This window comes from Canis lupus, chromosome 2 (genome assembly GCF_048164855.1).
Source record: "Canis lupus baileyi chromosome 2, mCanLup2.hap1, whole genome shotgun sequence".
Taxonomy (NCBI): domain Eukaryota; kingdom Metazoa; phylum Chordata; class Mammalia; order Carnivora; family Canidae; genus Canis; species Canis lupus.
Genome location: NC_132839.1, coordinates 85746556 through 85773694, shown reverse-complemented (window position 1 = coordinate 85773694; position 27139 = coordinate 85746556). Strand labels below are relative to the sequence as shown.

The window sequence follows — 27139 nt, the reverse complement described above, 5'->3', positions numbered from 1 at the left end:
GAAGCCTGCTTCTCCCTTTCCACCCTGCCCATAGTCTTTCTCACTATGTCTCTCTCTTTTTCAAATAAATAAATAAGATCTTTTAAAAAAAAAAAAAAAAAAGGTAAAAAAAGGGATCCCTGGGTGGCTCAGCGGTTTAGCACCACCTTCTGCCCGGGGCATGATCCTGAAGTCCGGGGATCGAGTCCCACATCGGGCTCCCAGCATGGAGCCTGCTTCTCCCTCTGCCTGCGTCTCTGCCTCTCTCTCTGTCTCCCATGAATAAATGAATAAAATCTTTAAAAAAAAAAAAAAAAGGTAAAAAAAAATTGATGGACCTAAAAAATTGAAGTCTACTCTCTTAAGTCAACCAAACAACCAAGCCATATTCCGTCTCCTGCCTTCTTACCAGCTTCCTTCTTCCCTCCCCCTGTTCTGTCCTTCCCCACCTCACTTCACCTTCTTTACTGCTTGTGTCTTTTTCATTTTGAGTGGTAGGCTTTGCCCTTAACTTACAGTGACATTGGTAGGCCGAGAAATCAGTTTGGGCCAATGATCTTGCCATCCTAAACCCATGTGAAAACCCAGTATAGAACTTAAAACAACTGTTGGGTCAGTTTTCTTTCTAGCCAGTTTTCCAGAAAGTCCTTCTGCTAATTTAGCTTTTTATTTAGGGCTCCAAAAATGTCCTTAATGGACTACAGTGTACATTTTAGAGGGGAAGAGATAACTCTCCACCCAGTTGGGAGAGTTTCACAGGATTCTGAGAATGTTGTCTTCTCTGAATTTATGAAGATTCTAACTGCTGGCTACCTCCTCTGCCCTCCCGGACAACCCCCTCCTCTTTATTAAACTTCTGGTTATGAGAAATTTTACTTGGTGTATGAGTTCAGGGAGGGAGGGAGGGAGGGAGGGAGGTTAAGACCTATCCATATGTGGAAACTGGCTCCTTCATGACTTGGCTGATGGGGCTGCCTGGGCGCAGAAGAGCAGCAGAAAGCAATTACATTGCTTCAAAATCATTCCCATCGTATCAAAACCATCATTGCTATTTTCTTAAAAAAAAAAAAAAGCTATATGACATTAATAGGTTTTTAAAGGAAAATAATAAAAACCATTTTTATTTGAAATATCAGTGAGACTTTCTATTAAATTTGTTGTGACAAAGCCCACTTTTCTTGAAGACTTGGTTCTGAAATCCCTCATCAAGCTCGCGTGCTCTTTCTCTTCGTTTTGCTGTATGTCTGGCTCTTTTGTCACTCTGGCAGTGGAAAGCCTAGTCACAGGTACTTTCAACCCAAGAGCTTCCATGACACCTTTCCCTGAACTGCTTACACTTCTCCATTTGGTTTTGTGTTATGTGGGTGTTTTCCACTCCAAGTAGACTAGAAGCTCCTTGTAAGCTGAGGCAATTTCACTTTCTGTTTGAGTCCCTGTGTTTTGCAGAGCACAGGTGTGTGGAATCCCATAATTTCAGAGCCAGAGTATTAGGCATTAGTACTTTGGTCCATGGTATCCATGAACTCCCTGCAATTATATAGAAAGGACTCTACGGGGGACCTGGGGAGCTCAGTCGGTTGAGTGTCTGCCTTCAGTTCAGGTCATGACCCCAGGGTCCTGGGATGGAGCCCCGTATCAGGCTCCCCGCTCAGCGGAGAGCCTGCTTCTCCCTCTGCCCTGCTTGTGCACTCTCGATCTGTCAGATAATTAATTACAATCGTTTAAAAATAATTTTTAAAAAAAGAATGGACTCTGTGCAGCTGTGTGTGGATACGCAGGCACGTGCTGTTGGCATTTTACTTGGAGGAAATGTTCATCAGATTCTCAAAGATGTCACTGTCATTAAACATCTGGGGAATTTTGATATATTACCGAGAAAAGAACTAAGTCCCAGAAAGAAGAGAGATTTATACAATAAATAATAATAGCATCCATACATTCATGAAAGAATTGTGAGATGTATTTCATATACCTTTAAAGTGTATAAGTCAGTGGTTTTTATAGTCTATTCGAAGTTGTGCAACCATTACCACGGTCTAGTAAGGATTATTTACTGAGAGCCTTGGGGCCAGCTACTGTTCTCAGTGCAGTGGGTAGGACAGATAGATTACATCTCTGCCCTCAAGAAACGTAGCCTCCACTGGTGCAGACAAGAAATAAGGAACCAAACCAGTAAACAACAGTGCTCTTGGTTGACCTGTGTCCAATGCTAAAATTCATATGTTGAAGTCCTGACCCTCAGTACTTCAGAATGTGACCTTATTTGGAATTAGAGTCTTTGCAAATATAATTAGTTAAGATGAGGTTCTTCTAGAGAAGGGCAGGTCCCGTATCCCCTTCATGAAAAGGGGAAATTTGGAAACAGAGCCACACACAGAATACCTTGTGAAGGTCGTTATCAGGGTGATGCAGCAGAAGCCAAGGAACCCCGAAGATTGGCAGCAGACCACCAGAAGCTAGGGTGCGGCCTGGAGCAGGTTCTCCCTCGCAACCTCAGAAGAACTCACCTGCTACCACCCAGTTTATGGTACTTTGTTTTATCAGCCCTACCAAAGTAATACCTCCAGCTAGCTTGTAATTGCCTACAAAGAAAATTATAAGGGTACCATGGGACAGTTGGGGAAGAGGGCTACGTTTTACTTTGAACAGAGGACGGTAAGGGAAGCCCTCTCTGAGAAGCCTGGCATGGGATAAAGAGAAGGAGCTACTTGTGTAGAAATCATTAAAAAAAAAAAAAAAAAAGGCATTCCTCAGTAGATACAGCAAATGCAAACACCCTGAGGCAGGAGTGAGATCAGACTATCCGAAGAACAGAATGACAGGTGAGGCTGTGGCGCAGTGGTCGCAGGCAAGAGTGAGACCAAACGAGAATGAGAAGGGAGGAAGGGGCTAGACCCACCTTGGCTTGGGAGAATCATACTAATGTGTTTGGATTTTTTCCAAATGCAAGGAAAAGCAATGGAAAGATCTCAAACAGAATTGCCAAGATCAGATTTATATTTGGAAGAGCGACTCTGGGTGTTAGGTAGAGACTAGATTGCAATGTGGGCAAGAGGCTGGCTGTGAATCCAGTGGGGAGGTCGCTGGAGAATCCAGGGCTGAGAGGTGGTGGCTTGAACTAGAGTGGAGGCTTGAAGGTGGCAAGGAGTGACCCACCTGGAGATGTGTTATCAGACAGAATTAAGAGGACTTAGGGGCAGCCCAGGTGGCGCAGCGGTTTAGCGCCGCTTTCAGCCCAGGGCCTGATCCTGGAGACCTGGGATCGAGTCCCACGTCGGGCTCCCTGCATGGAACCTGCTTCTCCCTTGACTGTGTCTCTGCCTCTCTGTGTGTGTGTGTGTCTTTCATGAATAAATAAATAAAATCTTAAAAAAAAAAATAAGAGGACTTCAGGTAGGGGAGATGGCAAGAGAGAACAGAAGGGTGTCACTCAAGTCTTGGGCTTATGCAACTAAGTGGAGGGCAGTGCCATGAACCAAGATGGAAGGGCTGGGAAAGGAACAAATTTCACGGGGAAACCAAGAGTCTGTTCAACTCACATAAAGTTTGAAGGGATTCAAAGATGCTCAAATATACTTGCTAATTGATTAAAATATGTTTTTAAAACAAATACCTGTTAAAAGCAAATTAAACTTAATTTGATGAGAAAACATTTCTGAGCCTTTGTACCACCTACTGAGATGACAGGAGGCCCACTGGAGTATGACGAAAATGGGGTTGCAGGTCCCAGGCTCCAGGGCCCCTCGTCTAAGAGGAGAACCACTCCCATACGTTGGAGATGCTTCTGGAAACTTTTCACTAACTTTCCACACCTCTTAGCACACCTCCCTCTCTCCCAGTCTCCCCAATCCCTTTCATTTTCTTGCCAGTCTCCTGGACTTGGTTCATCCAAGACATGGTTTGGGGCCACCTCCTCAGTGCTGGGCAGCATGTTCAATATGAGCAGTACGGCAGGGTATGTTTCCTAGGGCTGTCCCAACAAGTTACCAAGGGAGTGGTTTAAAAAAACACAAAATGTGTTCTCTGTGAGTTCTGGAAGCCAGAAGTCTGAAATCTATAAGGCTGTGTTTCTTCCTAAGACCCTGGGGGAGAATCCTTCAGCTTCTTCCAGCTTCTGGAGGCTCTAAGTGCTTTTTGCCTCGTGGCGTGTAACTCACGTGGCCTTCACTGTGTGTCCCCAACCTCCTTGTGCCTTCCTCTGTAAGGACACTTATCACTGCCCAGATAATCCAACATGATCTCATCTCCGGATCCTTAACTTAATTACATGTGCAGAGACCCCTTTCCCAAAAAAGGTCCCATTCACAGGTACTAGATGGGCAGAGTTGGTGGAGGGTGAGGGCCACCATTCAAGCAACTGCAAGCAGTGAATGAGAGGCTTGCTCCCTCTTCTCACAGGACGGTAACTGAGACCTGAGGGTAAATATAAACTAGCAGAGTGAAGGAGAGAGGGACAGCATCCAGGCAGAGGAGCTGGCAAGTTTGAAGAGAGAGCATGGAGCATCTGAGGACACAGACCAAGTTAGAGGAGGCCTGGGAAGAGGTCAGAGAAGGGTGGGCAGGGCCAGACCATTGAAGACCTCGTCAGCTCTGGGGAAAATGTGTGGACTTGGAGGCAATGGGGAACCACTAGGGATTTTAAGCAGGGAAGGGTCATGGCCAGGTACGCATTTGAGAAGTGAGCCCTGTGTCTTACGGAGAATGGGTGTGAGAATGGAAAATTGGGAGGTAGACCAGTCAGTTAAGATGCCCACTGAGAGTCTAGGCAAAACATAGCAGTGGCTTGGACCAGAGAAGAGAGGGGGGCAGAGGAGTTCTAGAGTAGAATGGTAGGTCAAACCACCAAATTTTACTGGATCTTGTCTGTCCCAACCAGAGATCTGATTAGTCATACTGGGAAAAGCAATATGTAAAGACCATGCCTTATTGTGGTCTGGTAAAACCATTTGAAAAGGGAGTCAGCTTTTATAAATTAATTTGAAAGGCTTGAGGAAGACCTTTTTAGGAGGGCAAATGGAAACCTTATAATGATTGGTACTGAACTCACCCTGAAAATATCCCTTCCTTTTCCATTCAGCTATGCACTCTTGTGGCCTCGAAGAGCGACACTGGTGTAATTTGGAGGTTTTAATAGCCTCTGCATGGAATATGTGGATGTGTGGTTGCTACAAGTATTTTCATTCTGTGTTTTTATGGCCTGAGCTATTTTAGCCGGTGATCCCCATGCCAAGAGGACCCAAGTAGACCCCAATAGCCCAATTATTGTCTCGAGGAAACTGGATGCCCAATAACTTGGGCAGTTGTGAGAAGCAGCTCAAGATTCAGGGCTATGTGCCCTCCCTGTGCTCGGAACGGGGGAGTGGGCCTCCTGGTTTAAAGGTAGGACATCCTTCCTCTCTTGGCAGTGTCGTTTGTATTCAATGTAAAACTAGAAGAGGATGGAAAATTCGCCCAGCTGGAAAAAACCAACAAAAACACGAGCCAGTATTTGGTATTTTCACCCAATTCCTTCCACTATGACACAAAACTTTTTCAATTCCCCCCCAAGACCCAGCCTGCTCTGCAGCTGAGGCTGTTCTCAGGCCCAGACTTGGGCTTGAACAGTCCTGGTCTCACGGACTGGTCTGATCTGTCCCCACGGGTCTGCACGGGTGACACACCTCAATCTTGGGGTCTTTGTTGTTCCTGCAGCATCTCACAAGTGCTGGGCACATAGATTTGCTAAGTAGATACTCAGAGAAGAGTAGATCTGCACTCAAAGGTTTTGGAAAGGGCAGAGGAGGGGAATAAAACAACAGAATAAGGCACGTCCACTTTTTTTTTTTTATTTTATTTATGTATTCATGAGAGACAGAGAGAGAGAGAGAGAGACAGAGGCAGAGACACAGGCAGAGGGAGAAGCAGGCTCCATGCAGGGAGCCTGACGTGGGGCTCGATCCCTGGTCTCCAGGATCAGGCCCTGGGCCGAAGGCAGGTGCTAAACCACTGAGCCACCCAGGGATCCCCAAGGCACGTCCACTTTAATAAAATGCAGCGAGATCACCCTGATGGGAGCGTGTTGACTTACCACAAGCCCTGCACAGGCAACTAGAAGACTCAAGGCCCACGAGGGGGTCTTTCGGGTTGTGTGGCCTTGAGCAAGTCCGGGCCCGGTCTGGGCCTAGTTACGTTTTTGCTCAAGTGAGGAGTTGGGTTGGGAGACCCCATGCGCTGGCGATCGGCCCTTCAGCATCCACCCTGCTGCGGCCTGTGGCTCTGTGCACACGCAGGCCGTCTGCTGCTGATGGGGAAATAGCAGCAGGCAGGGTCTCAGTGATGTGACCCAGAGAGAACCGAGCAGAGGACTCCAGCAGAAGTGAAAGTCCTTCCCAGAACTGTGGCTGCCGAGCAAATTCCCCTGGAGGACCCTGATGGATGCCGCGGGCACAAGTGCATGGCTCCGCTCACGTCCTGGCCTCTCTGCACCCGCCCCCGCCCGGCCCCACCCGAAGGACACTTCAGCCGGAAAGCAGGAAGGTATAAGCACTCCTGCCAAGTCGTGCTCGGGGGTTCAAACAGGGCCCCCACCCCAGGGCCGGGCGCCTGCGGGTTCATAAGTGGCCCTCCGACCACGCCGTGGCGGTCACCGCTGCCATCTGCGCCAGGATGCCTAAGGGCCGGCCTCTCCTTTCTTTTCGGCCACAGCTCCCCCTCTCTCCGCACACAGCAGGCATCCATAACCACTTGTTGATTAGCCCTTAAAAATAAACCAGGTCAAGGCACCTGGGGGGCTCAGTGGTTGGGCACCTGCCTTTGGCTCAGGTCGTGACCCCGGGGTCCTGGGATCCAGTCCCACATCGGGCTCCCCGCAGGGAGCCTGCTTCTCCCTCTGCCTGTGTTCCTGCCTCTCTCTCGTGTGTGTCTCTCATAAATAAATAAATAATTTTTTTTTTTTTTTAAAAGCCAGGTTAAAAAAAAAAAGCCAGGTCAGGGTGCTCAGAGCTGGGAAGGGCATGATGGGGGGCAGAAGGGCATGGAGCTGTGTGCAGCCAGGGCTCTAACGAGAAACAGGTCCCAGCACTCAGGGGACATTCACGACCTCTCCTCCCCAGCCCTTCTCCCCAGAGCCAGCCCTCAGAGAGCTTGAGGCCCAGAGCCGAGGCCAACACCCAGCCTCAGCCCCTCCTGGGCTCTCCAAACCCCACTCCCCTGCCTAAAAGGTGATATGTGTATCTACAACCCCGTTTGTCCCAAAAAAGGATGTCGAGCATCTTTCAAAGGTGGAAATGATACCGTGGAATGAATTTAAAAGAAAAATGAGTCAAGGGGAAAGTAAAGTTAGGATTATCTAAGGTGGAAATTCAGGTTTGGGAGTCAGGGGGAGGGAGGGCTGGTGTTTAAGAAGAGGATCCTCTGGATTCCTTGTGGTCCTGCCTCCAGGTCCTGGGCACCCTCGTCAGGGGAAGCAAGATGAGCCAGAGAAGGTGACTGTTCGTGTTTCCTTGGCCGTGAGCAGGGCGGCCGTGTCAGGCATTGGGATAGAGTACTTGGCAAATGGGGATCAGGACCCAAGCACTTCGTAAGTCGGGGACAACATGCTGGTACTGCCTGTGGTCACTGGGGAGTGCGGTGGGCCAGCCCTTGGCGGGCCTTCAGGCCCCAGCTCTGCGGCTTGTGGCGAGTCTCCAAAATCCCCATGAAAAGAAAGTGAGCACGCACCTAAGTCTGTAGAGCGGGCGTGTACACGGAGGCCACACGCTTACACACGTGAACCCCTATGACACACTTCCCAGCCCTGCGAGGCACGCGTTCTCCATCTGGAGTTCGCAGACAGGGAAGCAGAAAGGTTAAGGAACGTGGTGAAGGCCACACTGCTATTTGGCAGGGGCCGGATTTAAATCCAGGCCCCCTGCTTCCCAAGGTGTGCTCTCAACCACTACTTCACACCGCGGCCAGGCTCCGTAAGCGGGAGCCACCTGCGCCCCATGCGGGCCCACGCAGTAGGCGGATGAGTTACCCTAAGACCTAACTGAAGAGTCGGAGGGTGGGTGTTTATCTCGCACCTGCAGAGATGTATGTGTGCGTTTTAAATTTGGATCGATTGACTCTCAAAAGGCTGTATCAATAGTCACTCTCAGTAACGTGTTACAGACCTAGGTTCCAAAGGCACTAAAATACCTCTTACACTGCAAGATGAACTTCTTTTTTTTTTTTTTTCTTTTTTTTTTTTAATTCAACAAATGCTTAGCAAGCCCTTCCAATGGGCTGGGAACCGTGGTAGGCACTCGGGATACATCACTGAACAAAAAGGACGAAATCTCTGCCCTAACAGAGTTTATAGGGGGTTGGACTTAGACTATTTTGTTGTCAGACAGACCTTGGACTCTGGTCCCAGGATTTCCTGCCTCCCTCTGGGTCTCACACGGAAAGAATGTAGAACTGGGGGATTCAGATTGAACAGCCATTCCCTGAGCTTCGAAGGAACAAGCCTCCATGATGTCACTGGAGTCTCCGAGTGCTTCAGAGAGGGGTATTCCTGGTATAAACATCCCCATCTCAGAGATGAGGAACTGGAGGCTCCGAGAGTTAAGGCCCTCATTCTTGGTGGCCCGCCCAGTGCCCAGGGGCAGAGCGAGGAGAGAACTCTGGCCCGGAGTCCCGTGCTGATGTCACCCTACTGCAGGGGTTAGATCACTACAAGGGAATTCATCTGGGGCCCGAACACATATTTTGGCCCTTAATCCTATAGCATCTACTGATTGCATCATTCATTTGGAACTCGGAATATGATTGCCCAGATCCTTATTTTTTGCTCGTGTACGTACACATTAAGCTGTAACAAGGACAGATATCGTTAATGTATTAATTCTCGTTATCCTCCCCCTTCCCCTTAGGTAAATTTTAAGGAGTGTGGATTCTAGTTTTCTGAGTCAGTTTGTAGACTATGGTTTATCAAGGGGAATCCTGTTAATGGACCAACCGAGGAAACTAAAGAGGCCAGAAAGGTTAAGCCGATCTTCAGAACAAAGGTCAGAGGAATTACAGGAGGAGAAGAATGGCAAAGCCCTTGGGCTAGCTGTCTGGAAAGGACTCTCAGATTTGAAAAGTGAGAGGAGGGAAGAGAGGGCGTTTTGGAGGAACCAGTACTGACTCCTGGGAGTACTGACACCTGAACCAATGCTAACATTTCTTTTTTTTTTTTTTTTAATATTTTATTTATTTATTCCGAGACAAAGAGATTGAGAGAGAGGCAGAGACACAGGCAGAGGGAGAAGCGGGCTCCACGCAGGGAGCCCGATGTGGGACTCGATCCTGGGTCTCCAGGATCATACCCTGGGCCGAAGGCTCAGCTGAACCGCTGAGCCACCCGGGCTGCCCAGTGCTAACATTTCTTAGGAAATGTTTCCTCATTGCATAGATGAGCAAATAAGTGACTGAATTAAGGAGTAAATGAATGAATTGAATGAATTCAGTGGAAAGCTGCCGTGCCTGTGGAGGCTACTGCAGGTGGCAGAGATGGGGAGTTTCTAAAGGCTTTACAGGGCATAAAACATACATTTTGGATATTTCCTCAGAGACCAGGTTAACGATGATAATACTTGATGGTAGATGTGCTTCTTTTTATTCTTGTTTTTAAGTCTAGTTGACATCTACGTTATATCCGTTTCAGATGGACAACATATGATTCGACGGTTCCATACGTTACACAGTGCTCACCACAATAAATGTAGTCACCATCTGTATTTATACAACGTTATTATAATATTATTGACTAGATTCCCCATGCTGTACTTTTCATCCCTGTAACTTATTTATTTCACAAACTCAGTTTGTAACTTTTAACTTCCTTCACCTGTATTTCCCATCCCTCCCACCCCTTCCCGTTCTGGCAGCCACCTGTTTGTTCTCTGTATGCATGAGTCTGTTTCTGTTTGTTTGTTCATTTGTTTTGATTTTTAGAACCCACATGTAAGTGAAATCATACGGTGTTTGTCTTTCTCTGTCTGACTTATATCATTTAGCGTAATACCTTCTAGGTCCATCCATGTTGTGTGGATGTGCTTATTTGAGGAGCACTCCAGAAATGAGAACCATAGGACTTGCTGGGTTTTATACGGGTTTCACATTGAGGAATAACCCATGTGATGGTCTCCATGAAAGGTTGAGCATACAGAGATGAATAAGACATGCTCTCCCACACTAAGGAGATCACAGGCAAGTCAACAGATAGCAATGTACATCTCACTTTGTCAAGGACTGTAATAGGGAAATGAGTAGAGTATCCAGATGCTCAGAGAAGGCTGTCTCAATTTGGCCTAGGGGTCTGGGGAAGATCTCATGAAGGAGGTTATCTCTGAAGGTGGTCCTAAAGTATAAGTAGCAGGATGGGCACCTGGGTGGCTCAGCAGTTGAGCATCTGCCTTCAGCTCAGGTTGTGATTCTGGGGTCCTGGGATCGAGTCCCACATCAGGCTCCCTGCAGGGGGCCTGCTTCTCCGTCTGCCTGTGTCTCTGCCTCTCTTTTTGTGTCTCTCGTGAATAAATAAATAAGATCTTTTTAAAAAAAAAAGTATAAGTAGCAGGAGCTTTGCAGGTAATGAAGAAGAGGAAAGGCATTCCAGAAAGATCAGAGAAAGAGAACCCTGACATGACAAGTTAGAGCCAGAGGAGAGCCAAGATTCAGGGAGGAGGGGAGTGAGAGCACAAGAGGATCATGTACTACAGGATAGTTGGGCTGGTGGTAATAGGTTTTGTGCTCCCAGCTGAAAAGTTGGGTTGGTCCCTAGGAAGCAAAGCCAACAGAAGAGAAAAAAGAGGAGCAGAATTTTTCCTAGGAATAAAAGAGTAGCATCAGAGGATAGAACAGGGTCAAGAGAGACTCAGGACTCAGAAACTATCTTTTATCCCCCACTTTATTCCAGTACTTGAGGATGATTGTCCAAGTTGGTAACCATGTTCTACAAGTTACTAACTCTCTGAACTTTGGGGAGTTACTTGAATCCTCCGTGTGTCAGTTTTCTAAATGGGAGTAACAAAACCCACCTCATAGATTTGGGGCATCTGGGTGGTGCAGTTGGTTAAGCATCAGACTCTTGATCTTGATCTAGGGTCATGGGATCAGCCCCACGACAGGCTCCTTGCTCAGCATGGAGTCTGCTTAGGATTCTCTCTCCCTCCGCCTCTCCTACTTGTGCTCTCTCTCAAATAAATAAATCCTGTTTAAAAAATGAAAGGCAATGAAAAGGCACAGAGAAAACCTAACTGCATATAGCAAAGTGAAAGAAGCCAGTCTGAAGGCTACAAACTGTCTGATTCCAGCTACATGACATTATGGAAAAAGCAAAACTCTAGAGACGGTAAAAAGATCAGTGGTTGCCAGTGACTGGGAGGGGGTGGGTAGGGGGAGAGAGATGAATAGATGGAGCACAGGGGATTTTTGTGACAGTGAAGATATTTTGTGTGAGACAGCAATAGTGAATACATGTCATTATACATTTGTCAAAACCCACAAACATACAACACCACTAGTGAAGTCTGATATGAACTATGCACTTTAGTTAATAATGTATCGGTGTGGGTTCATCAGTTATAACAAATGTACCACATCAATGCAAAAATGTTAATAATAGGAGAAACTAGGAGGTTGGAGAGGGAATATAGGGGAACTCCGTAGTTTCTGCTCAACTTTTCTATAAACCTAAAATGGCTGTAAAAAATACAATCTACTTAAAAAAAAAAAGAAAAAAAAACAGGGACGCCTGGGTGGCTCAGCGGTTAAGTGTCTGCCTTCTGGCTCAGGGCGTGATCCTCCTGGGGTCCAGGGATCGAATCCCATGTCGGGCTCCCAGTGCATGAAGCCTGCTTCTCCCTCTGCCTGTGTCTCTGCCTCTCTCTCTCTCTCTCTCTCTCCCTCTCTCTCTGTGTGTGCCTCTCATGAATAAATAAATAAAATCTTTAAAAAAAAATCGAAGACAAACACTAGTAAAAATAGAAGTAAGGTACTTCAACTGCCATGTCACTAAATGGGAAGGAAAATTAATAAAAAACCTGGATAGATTAAAAAAATCAGGGATGGAGAACAGTTAGAGGAGGTGATCATCCAATTTCTGCAATTCTGAAATGGGGAAACTGAGGCTCAGAATGACCTGATGTGCTGGCCGTCTATGCAAGTGGGGTTACACAGGGCTTAATCTGACCCTCTCTACGACTCTATAGACATAGAATTCCTGAGATTCTGTTGAAGAGTGCCAACATGATTCTGTCTGCGGTTAGCTCCATTTATCTAGAATGTCAAGCACAGAGTGGCCTGGTTCATTTCATATTCTGTTTAAGTGAAGGTTGCCATGGATACCATATAGAGTCATCCAATTTTCTCAGAATTAAAATGCATGCAAGAAAACTGGTTTAAGGAGAAAAGTAGGCCAAACATAATTTAAATTTATTCAATGATGAGTCCTTAGTGACGGGGAAGGCACCCCAGGATCCATCAGGGCCTTCATGTGTCATTCCAAATTTCACTTATTCTTGCTCAGAACTGCAGAGACATGAGGGCTGGGAGAGGGGGGATGAACCCCCCTCCCTCACTTGACCATATCAAAGAGCTTTGGAAGTGGCTCTTTTTGCTTAACCCCCAAATACTCACCTGTGTCTCTGTCTCAAGAAAGCCCTGTGGAGAATGATTACGCAGCAAGAGCAGAAGAATAAAAAAGCTTTCCTTTGAGTCATCTGATGGTTCCATCCTGCATGATTGGCAGCCATGAAATTAAATTAGAATCCTTCCCCGTGTCCTTTGTCATCACAAAGACCTGGGTAATTCCTTAACTAACCAAGGTCAGTCCTCCAAGCAGGGAGGTGGGCTGAATGTGGACCTGCTGTTCAGATCCCAGCTCCGGCCCATCCTGGCTACGACAACTTGGCTGGTTCCCCAATATTTACGTAAAATGGGAATGGATGGTAATCATGTCTGCCTCAAAGGGTGGTTGTGAGGAGTCAATAAGAAAATGCAAATACTGAGCAGGGCCCACAGTGCGCAATCCTAAATACCAGCAATTATTATGGTCATTATTAATATTCATCTAGTCCGTGGAAAGGACCTGCCACGAGACCCTGTATCAGGCTCTAAATGACATTGAATCAGTACCATCCTATTGGAATACAGTCTTGCATTCATTTATTCCTTTTTTTTTTTTTTTTTTTTTTGCATTTGGAGTGGCTGCTGTTTCAGGATATGGGAGGCACCAGGCCCAGGGTCCATATGTCCACCTCATTCCGAGAACACTCTCCCAGAATCTGCCGCTTATGATGTGGAAATCCATAAATGCAGAGCAGCCTTCGCTTTGGTGGTGGAGCATCTGGGTGCTGCTGATACATGTCAGATGTCAGCACATTTGCTGCACGTCTCCCTGCTGGCCTAGCCCGGCTCTGGCTGGCTTTCACATTCTCATTCCTCAGTGTCCCGAGAGAATGCTCCTTCACATCTCCAGTTTCTGGGGTTCCTGAACTGCTACTTGTTTCCAGGCCTCACCGGCAGTTCTCGGCCGTGAGACAGTTCTGGCAAGATGCGCAGGCCATTAGGGCCAGGGCCTCTTCCAGGAAAGTCAGGGCTCCCGTGCTCCTGCACTTACTGGACACATCGCCTTAGCATCCCCCCCACCCCACCCCACCCCGCCACCCCCGCTGGACGGTTCCCTTTCATCTGGAAGGAGGGATCTGGACATTGTCTCACAGGTACGCTCGTGAAAGCGAATCTGCCACAGGGATTTATTTGTTCAAGCTTATTCGCTTTTCCGAGGCAATCTGGTTGTAATTTCAGCGGCAGACTCTTGGTTTGGCTACTTTATCCGTTGCTCCCCCTTTTGCCATTTTCTCCACTTGCTGCTTTGCAGACTGTCTCTTTCTGTTTGGGTTATTCCTTTTAAAACATACCCCCAAACGCACAATTGCACACATACGCACGCTCACACGCACACCCACGTAGAGACGTACAAGAATCCCTCCAGCGTAAGAATTCTAGTGAGATGCTGGATCCCGGGGGCCACAAACATTTGTCCTTAATGGTGACGTTCGGTTCTGATAGCCGTGATCCCTGCCACTTTCAGTTCCCCTTCCCAGTGGTGTTTTGTCCCACGTTCACCAGCTTCCTCATCCAAGTCTGTATTGAGTGGAGTTGGCTCTTATTGCCAAGACTCTACAGTCCCCCTCTTTGGAAAAGAGAGAGAAGAAAAAGAACACCCAAGAACACAACATGTTACTAATCAACAAAACTCTAGGTAAAACTCAAATCTTAAAACGGACTTGGACAGAGCCCCAGGGACCTTCCCCTAGGAAATAACCCGGAGCGGGCTAAGAGCAGAGGCCCAGAGTAACAAGTCTGTTCCCTCTTGCTGGGTCTCCAAGCATGGCTTGACCGGGTGGGGTCTGGCCACTCCCCGTTCATTCATATAGACTTGGCCCTGCTGGGCCTGGTACAGAAACTCTCTGTTACCCTGCTTACCTTGCTATTTCGAATACTACGTCTGAATGGCTCCTTGTTTTGGCCCTGACTTTTTTTCCCACCTCCATTAACTCAACTCCACAGGCGGAATCCACACTTAATAAAACAACCATTGGGCCGATGGTGCAAGTCACAGGAGCCTTAGAGCTCTTCCTGGCTTTGTTTTTCTAAAAAGTACCCATGACCGTGGCCAAGCAAACCAGCATATACCCATGGGCTTCCTTGGGAGAAATTAAAACAAGTGAAGCAGTGGGGATGGAGGATCAGGCAGGGAGCCGAGAAGAAATTTAATAAACTCTGTGCCCCTCTTCTCTTTCCTTTTGGGGGGATCTGACTGACTGTGGTGGAAAGTTCTATGGGCGTTTGTGGTGGGCCAAATGGCCTCCTCAGTTGAAGTTGGCTGCGGTGTAGCTGAGTCAAGGGGGAGGCGTCTGCTTTGAGTGGGTCGGTGTGCTCTAACATATGGAGGGGGACCCTGGCACACTTAGAAGTGGGTGACGGATTTACACGGCTGTCCTCCACTGTTTGTGCCTCCTCCTCTCTCTTGGGCGCTCAAGAGCACCCGCTGGCCGTGCTGCCCTTGACTTGGCTGCAATGGGCCCCCCGGGTCCCTCCGAGATGTCCCTCAGTGGATGCCTGGAGCTGCAGATACTGACCCTTGCGTACACCACGGGTTTTTCTCTTCATGCACACCTCTGATAAAGTTTAATTGATTAATGAGGCACAGTAAGAGGTTAACAGCAATAACTGATTACGAAATACAACAATTATGACAATATACTGTAATAAAAGTTACGTGGATGTCGCCTCTCTCTCAAAATATCTTATTGCACGGGATTCACACTCCTGGTGATGAAGGGACACAATGCCTACGTGCTGAGATGAGATGAGGTGAAGGACGGCCACACTGTGACCTAGCAGCTCTCGGCTGCTGTTGACCTTGGGACGATCCACCGGAAGGAGGATCAATCATCTGCGGGGAGATGAAACCGCAGAAAGCAAAACCACGGACAAGGGGGACCTACTGCATCCCCCCTCGAGCGCCGCCTCCTAGCCAGAAGCACTTGCCCCTTACCATTTTCATCTTACTCCACTGCATCGGGATGTTCCCCTCACTGCGAGGCCCAACAAAGCCACAGCAAGGACCCCGACGTGGGTGCATTGAGGCCGGGGTTCAAATCCCATCTCTGCCACTTACTAGTTGTGTGTCCCTGAGCAAGAGACCTCCCAGCCCTCTGAGCTTCCATTTCCCTGGCCTGGAAAATGCAGATCAATAATACTGCCCACACCATCTGGGCATGTTTAGAGGATAATAATAGTAGGATAACCACCATAGATGACAGCAGGAAAACACAATTGGATAAAAGGAGATAACAAATGCGAAGTACTGAGTCAGGATTAGGACCCAGGTAGTCTGGAGGCACCTGGGGGGCTCAGCGGTTGAGCGCCTGACTTTGGCTCAGGGCGTGATCCTAGGGTCCCGGGATTGAGTCCCACGTTGGGCTCCCTACAGGGAGCCTGCTTCTCCCTCTGCCTGTGTCTCTGCCTCTCTCTCTCCTTCTCTCTCTCTCATGAATGAATAAATAAAATCTTAGGAAAATAAAAAAAAAAAAAAAGAACTCAAGGAGTCTGATGAAAGAGACCATATGCTTGGTGACTGAGCTCTACCACTGCCTCTAAAGTCGGTTTTTAAAAGTCATCATGAAAAAATAAATAAAATTAAATTAAATTAAAAAGTCATCATGAGGGATCCTGGGTGGTTCAGCAGTTTGGCACCTGCCTTCGGCCCAGGGCGTGATCCTGGGGTCCTGGGATCAAGTCCACATCGGGCTCCCTGCATGGAGCCTGCTTCTCCCTCTGCCTGTGTCTCTGCCTCTCTCTCTCTCTCTGTGTCTCTCAGGAATAAATTAATAAAAATCTTTAAAAAAAAAAGTCACCATGAGATATCGTATTCATTGCAGGGCTATTCACCCTGCAATAGAGTGGAATGGATGCAAACAACTGATTTTTTTGCCTTTCTCATTTCTACACTGCTAGGTACCATAATTCAAGCAAACTGGTGTTTTTATTGTGACTTGTACAAATATGCCAATAATACTAACAACAATAACATTTAACACTAACACGGCAAGCGAATGGCAGAGCCAGGGTTTGAATCTGAGACACTCAAATGAGATCTTGTTCTAACCATTAGGCTCCACTGCCCACACACAGCTGGTCTTTTAGGTAAGTTCTCTCGTTTCATTAAATCCTCTTTATTTCTAATACAATCAATGGTTTCTTTTTGTTTCCTGGCAAATAAGTTCAGTTCCTTTCTCTTCTGTTTTTTTTTTTCTTCAGAGAGTCATTAGCTTCCCACACTTTTGTCTTAGCATCAAAATGGCCCACAAAACGTACCCGGAGTGAAATAAAAATGACAAGCATAGCTCTTGCATTCTAGCATCTCATAATGAGGTCTGATAAAATATCTCCACCGATAAATTTCGACACCTTGAGTGAAGTGTTCCACTCTTCCGTGATTTTCATCCCCTGGCTCCGAGATTATGGCAGAGATAAAGGCCTCCTCTGGGCCCTCTGACAATATCCAACAAGGAAACATAGAAGTGGGCTTTATAAACATCAGCAAAAGTGATGGATTCTGAACATTAAAATGCATAGTGGAAGAAACAGCCATTTCCACGATGTGACCTGTTTACAAAATCTATTGATTGAAGGAAAGAGATCAATATTTTAACTCCATCTTATACCCCCAAAGAACCACAAAACCACAGGAGAAAGGCTGGAGCCTCAAGGAACCAAGGCGATTATTTTAAATGGGATGAAACAAGTGACCTGGCCAAGCATTTCTGGAATCTATTTTGATTCAACAAATCACTTTTTTTTTTTTTATGGCCAATCAGTTCAGCCCAGTTGTAAATTTAGGACATGCGGCCCAAAAGGAAATGTACTTGATCCAATTCTTTGTTTTAAAGCTATATTTATTTATTTGGGAGAGAGAGTGGGGGAGGAGGAAGGGGTGGAGGGGCAGAGGGAGAGAGTCTTAAGCAGACTCCATGCTGAGCAGGGAGCCCAACTCAGAGCTTGATCTCAGGACCCCAAGGTCATGACCTGAACTGAGACCAAGAGTCTGACACTTAACCAACTCTGTCACCCAGGCGCCCCGATCCAATTATTTCTAAAGTGTCTGTTTTATGTGGGGCACCCGAATGGTGCAGTTGGTTAAGCATCTGCCTTCAGCTCAGGTCATGATTCCAGGGTCTGGGAATCGAGCCATCCCCCACGCCCCCCCCTTACCCCCCACATTGGGCTCCCTGCTCAGTGGGGAGCCTGCTTCTCCCTCTCCCTCTGCCACTCTGCCTGCTTGTGCGCCCTCTCTCTCTCAAACAAATAAATAAAATCTTTCTTTAAAAAGTGTCTGTTTTATCAGTTCCCATTTTCTTCCCATCTGAATGTGTTTGGGAGTCTCAGGGAAGCGATTGTGACTGCATCTCTTTAAGTAAGAAATACTGTATCACCTCCCTATAACGATAGCCCATTAATTGAGCCCTGGCTACTTGACATCCGTCATTAGAGAAATATTTTAGTGTGGCAGTTGAGTACGTGGTTTTTGTGGCCAGTTCCACCATTATGTGGCTGCAAGCAAATAGCTTGGTCTCTTTGACTTGGTTCCCTCATCTGTAAATCATAACACCGAGGCCATAGGATTGTTGTGAGAATGAAATAAATGCATACACATAAGGGTTTTAAAAGAGTACCCGGAGCCTGGTGTAAGCTGGCTATTTTTTCTTTTCTTTCTTTCCTTTTTTTTTTTTCTTAATGTTGCTCAGCACCGTCTAAGTTTGGTGTTATCACTCCCGCATTACAGTGAAAGGAAGCGAAGTTCAGAATGGTAAATCATTTGCCCAAGGTCTCACTTACACAGTGAGCAGCTGCTTTTCCTTCTCCAGATGCTCCAGCAGTATTGTATGCACTGTAAAAAAGAATTAAGTCAGTCCCTTTTTTTGTCTAACTGGCATCCTGAAATGATTAAGATTCAGAATAGCTGGTGCATGGTTGGACTTGTATTTCCCCAGATGGTAAAAAAGGCATTAGTGAATCCACTGGAGGGCTGACTATGAGAGAATGTGCGGAGCTGTAAATTGAAATACCGGAAGGAAAAAAAAAAAAAATTATGAGTGGTGACATTCATGTTCTCCTAATATTCATCCTTAATGGCATTTATGTGACCACAGGTGTCAAGGTAGCAAGCTCCTCTGTGACACAGTTGACTGTCTTCTTACCTGTCATCTGATCTGTCTCTTCCAACAAGTTTTCCTTCCCTATTTGGGATTAAACTCAGTTGTCCTTTAGAGAATGATAGGCCCCAAGCCTCCAATTCCCTTGGTTTCATGAAGATGTTGCCTTGCCCATTACTCAGCCGCCGACTCTCTTTTGTGTTGGACTTGCTGTGAATTATTGTTGGGGTCATTAGGATCATCACTGTTGTAATTCTGTTTCATTTCCAATCTGTCTCTTCAAAACAAAAATCAAAGCGGGCAAGCTCAGAGCATATACTCTTATGGAAAAAGCACTCAATCAAGCAAGGTCAAGGTCTCATTGGTATGAAAACTGAGACTCTCGGGCAAAAGGAGATTAGAAAGTGTTTCTGTGAAGTGTCCCTTTTTGCAAAAGTCAAGGAGGAACAAGTTACTAGCCATGAATGATTTCTGTCCTTGTGAATTCCAGACACCTTAATATTTAGGTGGCACAGAATATTATTAAGAATAACAGGATGTCTCTAGCTTAGGCAGGAAACCATTTTCAAAAAGTGTCAGAGCTGATTGTACAAAAAGAATATAATTACAAATAGTGATGGTGGATTCCATTTCAGGTTTGGAGGTGAATAAAGGCGGCTGAGAGACTATAGGGGTTTCCTGTTTTGAATTTGGGAGAAGCCAAGACTTTTGTAAATATTTTTAGATGTACTGTTTATGGAAGGCAAAGAATACTAACCCGGAATGTTGGATAGTACGGCTGAATGTTGGTTTGTACGTCCTAAGTAATTTAGGCTATTGGACGGAGTACCAGACTCATGTAGGTTTCCCTTAATTTCTTGCCTAAAAAGGGCAATAGTGAGAAAATGACTTTGACCAAAACATTCAACAAGTATTTATTAAAAGCCTGTGGCACAAATGACATTCTGCAGAAGGCACTTATATTAGACCCAAAGGAAGGAGAAGATGAAATACACACTCGTGAGGATTTATTAAGGGACAGAAGAATAATAAAATTACAAGCATGAAAGAACCTGAGAATAATTCCCTACTAATATATGGAAGAGCAGTATTTCTTCCCCCAGATGACCACATGGCTTTCTCCCTCAAGTCTTTCAAGTCTTGCCCAAATGTCACCTTTGCAGTGAGAAGGTTCCAAACCATTCTATCTGCAAATTGCATCAACCACCTCGCAGACCCTGTCCCTCCCCCACTGCCCCGTTTGGCTTTTCTCCATCACCTTTTAGCTTCTTTTATAATTTTGTCGTTTCGCTTACAACATTCACTCACCTGTAAACGTAACCTTCATAAAAACAGGGAAATTTTGCATTTATTTTGCTCATGGCTGAAGCCCTGGCAGGTAGTAGAGTACCTGGCACATGCTACAAGTTCAAACACCCTTGCTTAATAAAGTGTTGAATAGTGTGTGTCAGATGACATACTGGTGCTGACAATTTTCAAAAATAAGTAACCTTCGGCGATGTTAATGAGGAAAAGCTTCTTGGAAGAAGGGACATGTGGGCCTTTCAGCCCAAAACAAATTGATTTGATCAAACGGGGCGATTACAGCATAGGTTTGGGGTTTTAGACCAAACTCTGCCTCTGTTTGGCTAGGGGACCTAAACCAAGACACTTAACTTTGGTTTTCATGGATCTCTGAAGATACCTACACCTGGAACCAAGGACTTCTGACTCTCAGTGAGTTTGGAAAACAAACAAACATAACAGAAAAGCTTGGAAAAAGAATTACTGCATTCTGTTCTTGGTCTCTCCTGGCCAAAACTGAAGTCGCAAATACTCAAGGTGATGCCTGGCACAAAGGTCACCTCTGTTGGTGTACTCTGGGTATGGCCGGGCGGCCCTGGGTGTATTGGTGAAGAAAGGATCCTTCCCACTTTGGGTGGCTGGGCCCCATTCCTGCCCTCGCAGGGCCCTCATGATGCCCTTTATTCCAGAAGCTCTGCGGGGCGCCCATCCAAGCCAGCCTGCTCCCGAAGTAACCCGTACTCAAAAATTATGTCTTCCTGTCCTTTGCTCTCCAAGCAAAAAAAAAAGTCTGTCTTCTCAGTCTCCTGCCAGTTAGGACTGGATTCTGATGAGCTAATTCCCTCTAGGGTGGGAATGACAGATTGTTGGCTGGGCTAACCTTCTGTCTTCCTCACCACCAAAGCGAGGCCCGATGCTAAAGAAGGAGTTGGAAAGGAAGGGCGCCTAGAATATCCCGTGCCTGGAATCTGCCTGCACTTTTACTATATGAAATTATTTCACCCACAACCAGGTAGATGGTATTACCCTCCGAGGACCTGAAGGTCAGGAGAGGTAAAGCATGGAGAGACTGCAGGAGTTTCTGTATTATCACAGCACTGAACTGAATAAACGGGCCTCGAAATAGACCTCTGGATCCCCTAACCGACTTCTGGGGCAGCGTTGGGGGCTGTGAAGAGTCCTTTGCAGCTTCCTACCACAGCCCCATAAACCCTGGCTGTGACCCTCAGCGCGTAAGCCCTGTGAGGAACTCACTTCACTTCTCTCTGCTCTGTTTCCTCAAACGAGGGACAGTAAGAGTGTGTGCTTTAGTTATGTCTTGCTTGTAACAATTTGCTCCAAAACTTGGTTGCTTAAAACCACAACAGTCATCCCCACAGGCCAAGAATTTGGGTGCAGCCCAGGGTCGCTCATGACATTGCAGTCAGGTGTCGCCTGGCATGTGCAGTCTTCCGAAAGTCTGACCGGGGGCTGGAGCATCCACTCCCAAGACGGCTCACCCGCACAGCTGGCAAGTTATTTGCTTTCCCCGTCAGCCTCTCCACAGAGTTGCTTGAGTGTCTTCACAGAATGGCAGCTGGCTACCCAGAGCAAGCAATCCAAGAGACCAAGGTCCAAGTCTCCGGGACTTCATGCTTACCTTCGGAAGTCACGTGCCATCACCCCTGCCATATTCTGTTGGTCACCCAAGGCAGCCCCTGATTCGATGTGGGAGGGAACCACATGAGGGCCATCTTGGAAGTTCCGACAGCAGCATCTACCCCACAGGTTGTCGGAAGAGGTAAATGAAACAACCCATGTTAAACCTGGAACATGGTAACTACTGAACACACGGTAGCTACTATTGCAGAGTGCTGAATGCCAACCTATACTAAGGCTGGTTCGGACTCTTCACTTTGCCCTGAGTTCTATTCTATTGGATTTTAAAGATTTTATTTATTTGAGAGATAGAGGGCGAGCACAGAGGGAGAGGGAGAGGCGGGCTCCCCACTGAGCAGAGAGCCCGATGGTGGCAGGGCTCCATCCCAGGACCCTGAGATCATGACCCGAGCCAAAGGCAGACGCTTAACCGACTGAGCCACTCAGGTGCCCCTGTTCTATTGGATTTTAACAGGAGACTCCCTTATGAAATACTTGGGCCCTCATTAGAATCCAACAGGAAGAATCCAGAAAGCCACAGAGCGCAAAACAGCAGCAAAAGCAAACACCAGTTCAATGAACTGATGAAGCAAACAGCATCTGGGGGCCAGGCTCCGAGGACCAATGCAGCTGGTCGGCCCTGGCGGGCTCAACAGCTCGACCAGCCTGGGAAGCACCTGGGGCAACCTTGTCACTACCTCCTAAACAAGTAACAGCAACAACACATGCATCTCTAGCTGTAGCTTGGTCACGCAGGTGTCATGTCTTAAATAGTGTAGTAGAGTGTTTCACAAACAGCTTCATGGTCCAATACATTTGGAAGGCTATTAAATCCTTTTTTTTCTGGAGACTCACAGCGCACCTTTTGTGGCATTAAAGACTCTAGGAAGTCCTATGGGTAAACAATAACACAATTGGTAGGGGGAAAAAAAAACAAAAAAACGTGTTTAGTTAGATGTGACCCAGCACTTTGCAAACTTGTTAGAGCACAACATGCATTTTGTTGTTTTCCTCTGCAGGTGTAAGCCTCCTATGTGGAAACATTGCCTCCTTCCTAAAGGCACGATCATGCATAAACCACTAAAACTTGTTGACTTAGTCGCTTCGTGATGAGTGTGAGGTGGAGATAACACACACTTCACGGGGCTGTTGAGAAATAAGAAAGGTCCCTCACCTGGCATCTGGATTTGACAGTAAGAACTTGGCTTTGGCAGTCAGAGCTCAGACCCTCTGGCTCCCAATTCCAGCACCACCTTGAAGGAGCTATTTGACCTTGACCCCAGCTTCTTATCTCCCCTTCAATTTCTGGCCCAAAAAACAAGAATTCTTGCACTTCTTCTGTAGCTTTAACACGGGGATAAAATAAAAGGGAGCCAGTGAAAGCCCAGCCCTTGCTCTGCACCCTGCCAGGGCTCTCTGGTTGTAGGGGTTTCGGGGTGATTGTGTGGCCAATCACCACGACTGTGAGGTCACAGTGCTGATGACAGGGCTGATGAAGCCTGTTCCCCCCCCCACCTCCGAGCGCATGCGTTTCTCCCCCTCTATGGTGCCACGCAAACCATCAGCAGCAGTGAGATGTGGTCATTTGCAGAGTGGCTCCGCCAGGGGATGGTGCCGGCAGTTGGAGACAAGTGGGTGGCGACCGATCCGGAGAGCTTCCCAGAAGTGGTGGGGTTGCAGGAGGATATTTAAAGGCAGGGAGGCAGGTGGCGGGGCAGATGGGGGTGGCAGGGTTTACACCCTCAGGACAGCCGGGACAACGGCTTAGAGGCCTGAGTGGCGGCGGCTGCAAGACGCCAGCTTTGCTGGAACAAAGCAGCAGGTGAGGACCACAGCGAGTCCCCGCTCCAGGCACCCGGGGAGGGCTGAGGCCCAATAAAACCCTTGGCAGCGAGACTGCGGCCCCATTTGCCTTTTTCAATCAATCAGCCAACAATTGATGGACAGGCCCTGAAGCAAAGCCCCAAGATTCCCGCCTCCCCCACCTTCTCCCAAGCAATAGCTGCACAGATAACTGTCTAACTTCTGAGACCGTCTCCTTCCTCCTGAAGCCACAATCAGTCGTCCAGAGATTTATTTTTATTATTGAGCTCCTATTTCTGCTTTTGCCATCACTGCAGATCAGTTTGGGTTTTGTCTCCCAGCCAAGTGCTTTTCATATTTTCCAGATCACTCCAAAGTCTGTATGTGCTGCCTGGAGCAGGTTTAAGGAACAATCCAAGATTTCTTTCTGAATAAGCAGTTATTTGTACTTTGTTTTGCTTTTCTTGGTTACTGAAGAGAAACAGTGACATAAAGAAAGCGCTGGTAACACTTAGCATTGAGCAGCACAAATGTCAATGGTAGTGACTTTGCAAATAAATAGTTACATTGTCAAGCACACAAGAGTCTCATTGAGGAAATCTGTGCGGTGACTGCTAACAGGGTTAACACTTTAGGCGCAATGTAATCAAGGAAAGACTGTAAACTTTGTCCAAATTGACCTCGGAATGTACTAAAAGCAAATGCCAACCGAGGATCCCAGGATATATTTCCAGACCAGTCACAATGCATTGGGAAGAGAGGAGAGAAGAGAGAAGAGGGAGGGTGGGGGAGACTCTGATAGAGAGGAACTCTGTTTATGGGGAAATGGAAAACGTTTCCTTAATTGTTTCAGTGATTATGGCAAATCCAGTTATACTCTGTTTCGTTCTCTATTTTCATCCTGGTTCTACTCAAAGCCAAGATATATATTTTTTTTAATGAGAGGGAAAATGCAATTTGCCACTTTGCACTATTTTTCCTTGTAAAGGATGTTATTGTAAAGAAACTAGAATCTCTTTGGCAAAAACTTAAGTGACTAAACGCTTAGGACTCCCACCACCCTCTTCCCAGAGATTTTGGCAGATGACAGTGTGGGCGAAGCCTGTCTGTCCTGCCTCCCAGTTTAGGGGTTGCCAAATTTAGCACATAAAAATACAGGATGCCTTATTAACTTTGAATGTCAGATAAACTACAAATAATTTTTTGGTATAAGTATGTTCTGAACGTTACACAGGACCTACTAAAAAATGTTGTTTATCTGATGTTCAAATTTAACTGGGTATCCTGTATTTTGTTTGATCACACCGTTCCAATGGACTATAGATGTATAGGTTTATTTCTGGACTCTCAATTCTCTTCTCTTGATCCACACGTCTGTCTTCATGCCTGTATCACACAGTCTTGATTACTCTAGCTTTATACATTTTGAAATAGAAAAGTCTGAATCTTCCAACTTTGTTGTTCTCGTTAAAGACTGCTTTGGCTACCCCGGGCCCCTTTTATTTCCACATGAATTTTATTTCTGCAAATAAGCCAGCTGCGATTTTGATATGGATTGTGTTGAATCTGTGGATCAGTGCTTGCTTCGGGAGCACATATAATAAAATTGAATCTGTGGATCAATTTGGGGAATATTGCAACCTTAGTTATATTAAGTCTTTCCATCCATGAACATGGGATGTCTTTCCACTTATCTAGGCCTTCTTTAATTTATTTCAATGATGCTTTGTAGTTTCCAGTGTACAAGTCTTATGTTTTTTTGTTGTTGTTGTTTAACTTATTCCTAAGTATATTTTTTAGTGCTATTATAAATAGAATTTTCTTAATTTCATTTTCAGATTGTTCATTGCTAGCGTACATCAATAAGATTGATTTCGGTATGCTGATTGCTATGACATTTAAGATTGAAAGTTTGTTTTTTGTTTTTTAAGATTTTGTTTATTTATTCATGAGAGATACACAGAGAGAGGCAGAGACATAGGCAGAGGGAGAAGCAGGCTCCATGCAGAAAGCCTGATGTGGGACTTGATCCCGGGTCTCCAGGATCATGCCCTGAGCCAAAGGCAGATGCTCAACTGCTGAGCCACCCAGGCGTCCCTAAGATTGCAAGTTTGAAGAACAACTGTTCTAGTGAGTTATAATTTACATTTTGATGGCCTGCTACAAGGATATTAACTTTTCTGGGGATTTTTGCTAGCCTGGCTCTTTGAGAAAATGCCAGTGGCACTGGCTAAGGGACCACAAACATATAACCTGTCAGACTAGGGGCTCAGGTGAATTGATAGAAATGAGGAGAAGCAAGATCCCCACAGGCAGATGTGTTGCCCTTTGGTACTGTAATTGCCTATTTCTCTCATTAGACTTTCAAACTCTAGGGTCTCCTGCACAGTTGTCTCTTAAAGCACAGTCTGGTGCCTACTTTAAGTGTGTTGCCTGACTAAATGGAAGGGGAAAAGTGGAACTCCTGAGTTCAGCAGGATCTTATATTGCTTAGGGGCTTCACATCCTACTGTGGATAGTGTGGCTCATTTATAAGCACCTTGCTCATAAAAAACAATAAACCAATTTCTAGGGCTACAAAAGTATTATCTATTATCTATATGACATACTATGCTATTTTTATTGCTGTCATTTCATAATACTTTTAAAAATACATTGCATAGCATATTGGCCTTTATTATTCTTGTTTAAGATTATTTTGACAATTTTTGACTTTTTATTTTCTAATATTCATTCCATTACTCAGTCCTTAGTGGGACTTCAACTGGATCCAGTAACATTTTTATATTACTTGGGAAATATTTTATTTTCATGATTTTTTTCTAATCTAAGATTTTGATATATCTCTCCATTTATTAAGACATGTTTTATTTTACTTCAATGAAATTGTACTGCTTTCTTTCCTTTTTTTTTTTTTTTTTACTGCTTTCTCTAGGTGGGTTCTAGACTTCTTTATTTTTTAAGATTTATTTATTTATTTATTCACAAGAGACACAGAGAGAGAGAGGCAGAGACACAGGCAGAGGGAGAAGCAGGCTCCATGCAGGGAGCCCGATGTGGGACTTGATCCTGGATCTCCAGGATCACGCCCTAGGCTGAAGATGGCACTAAACCACTGAGCCACCTGGGCTGCCCAGGTTCTAGACATCTATAGTTCAATTTGTTCATGACACTATTTTTAAAGAATTTATTTTGTATATTCTTTTTTTTTTTTTTTTTTTTTTTATGATAGTCACACACAGAGAGAGAGAGAGAGAGGCAGAGACACAGGCAGAGGGAGAAGCAGGCTCCATGCACCGGGAGCCTGACGTGGGATTCGATCCTGGGTCTCCAGGATCGTACCCTGGGCCAAAGGCAGGCGCCAAACCGCTGCGCCACCCAGGGATCCCTATTTTGTATATTCTATATGTAACTCACTATTACTAATATAAAGAGAAGTTATTGGGTTTTTTTTTAAATATTTATCATATGCTCAGTCACTCTTCCAATTCTCTTGTAGGTTTTAATATTTTTAATTGAGTCATTTTGGATTTCTAACCATAAAAGTACATAACATGCACAAAAAATAACTTCACCTTTTCTTGTTCAGTATTTTAAAGCTTCATTTGCTTTTCTTGTCTTATTACATGGTTAGAACCTCCTAGATAATGATAAATAATAGTGAAGATACTCGTTTACCTGTTTTGAAGTAAAAAATGTTTTCTCTTGAAAATCCTTTATCCAATACA

The 27139-nt window shown here is 45.8% G+C and overlaps 1 protein-coding gene and 1 long non-coding RNA gene across 3 annotated transcripts in view; one reads left to right on the top strand and one right to left on the bottom strand.

Moving 5' to 3' along the window:
* Positions 1 to 27139, top strand: part of RBPJ (recombination signal binding protein for immunoglobulin kappa J region) — a 225513-nt gene that overhangs the window by 35608 nt on the left and 162766 nt on the right. The window lies entirely within an intron of this gene.
* On the bottom strand, positions 16770 to 23021 carry LOC140622814 (uncharacterized). Its single transcript, XR_012022478.1, has 4 exons — positions 22783 to 23021; positions 18732 to 18963; positions 18370 to 18421; positions 16770 to 17152 (listed from the first exon to the last, which is right to left on the bottom strand). It is a non-coding gene; the product is annotated as an uncharacterized lncRNA (long non-coding RNA).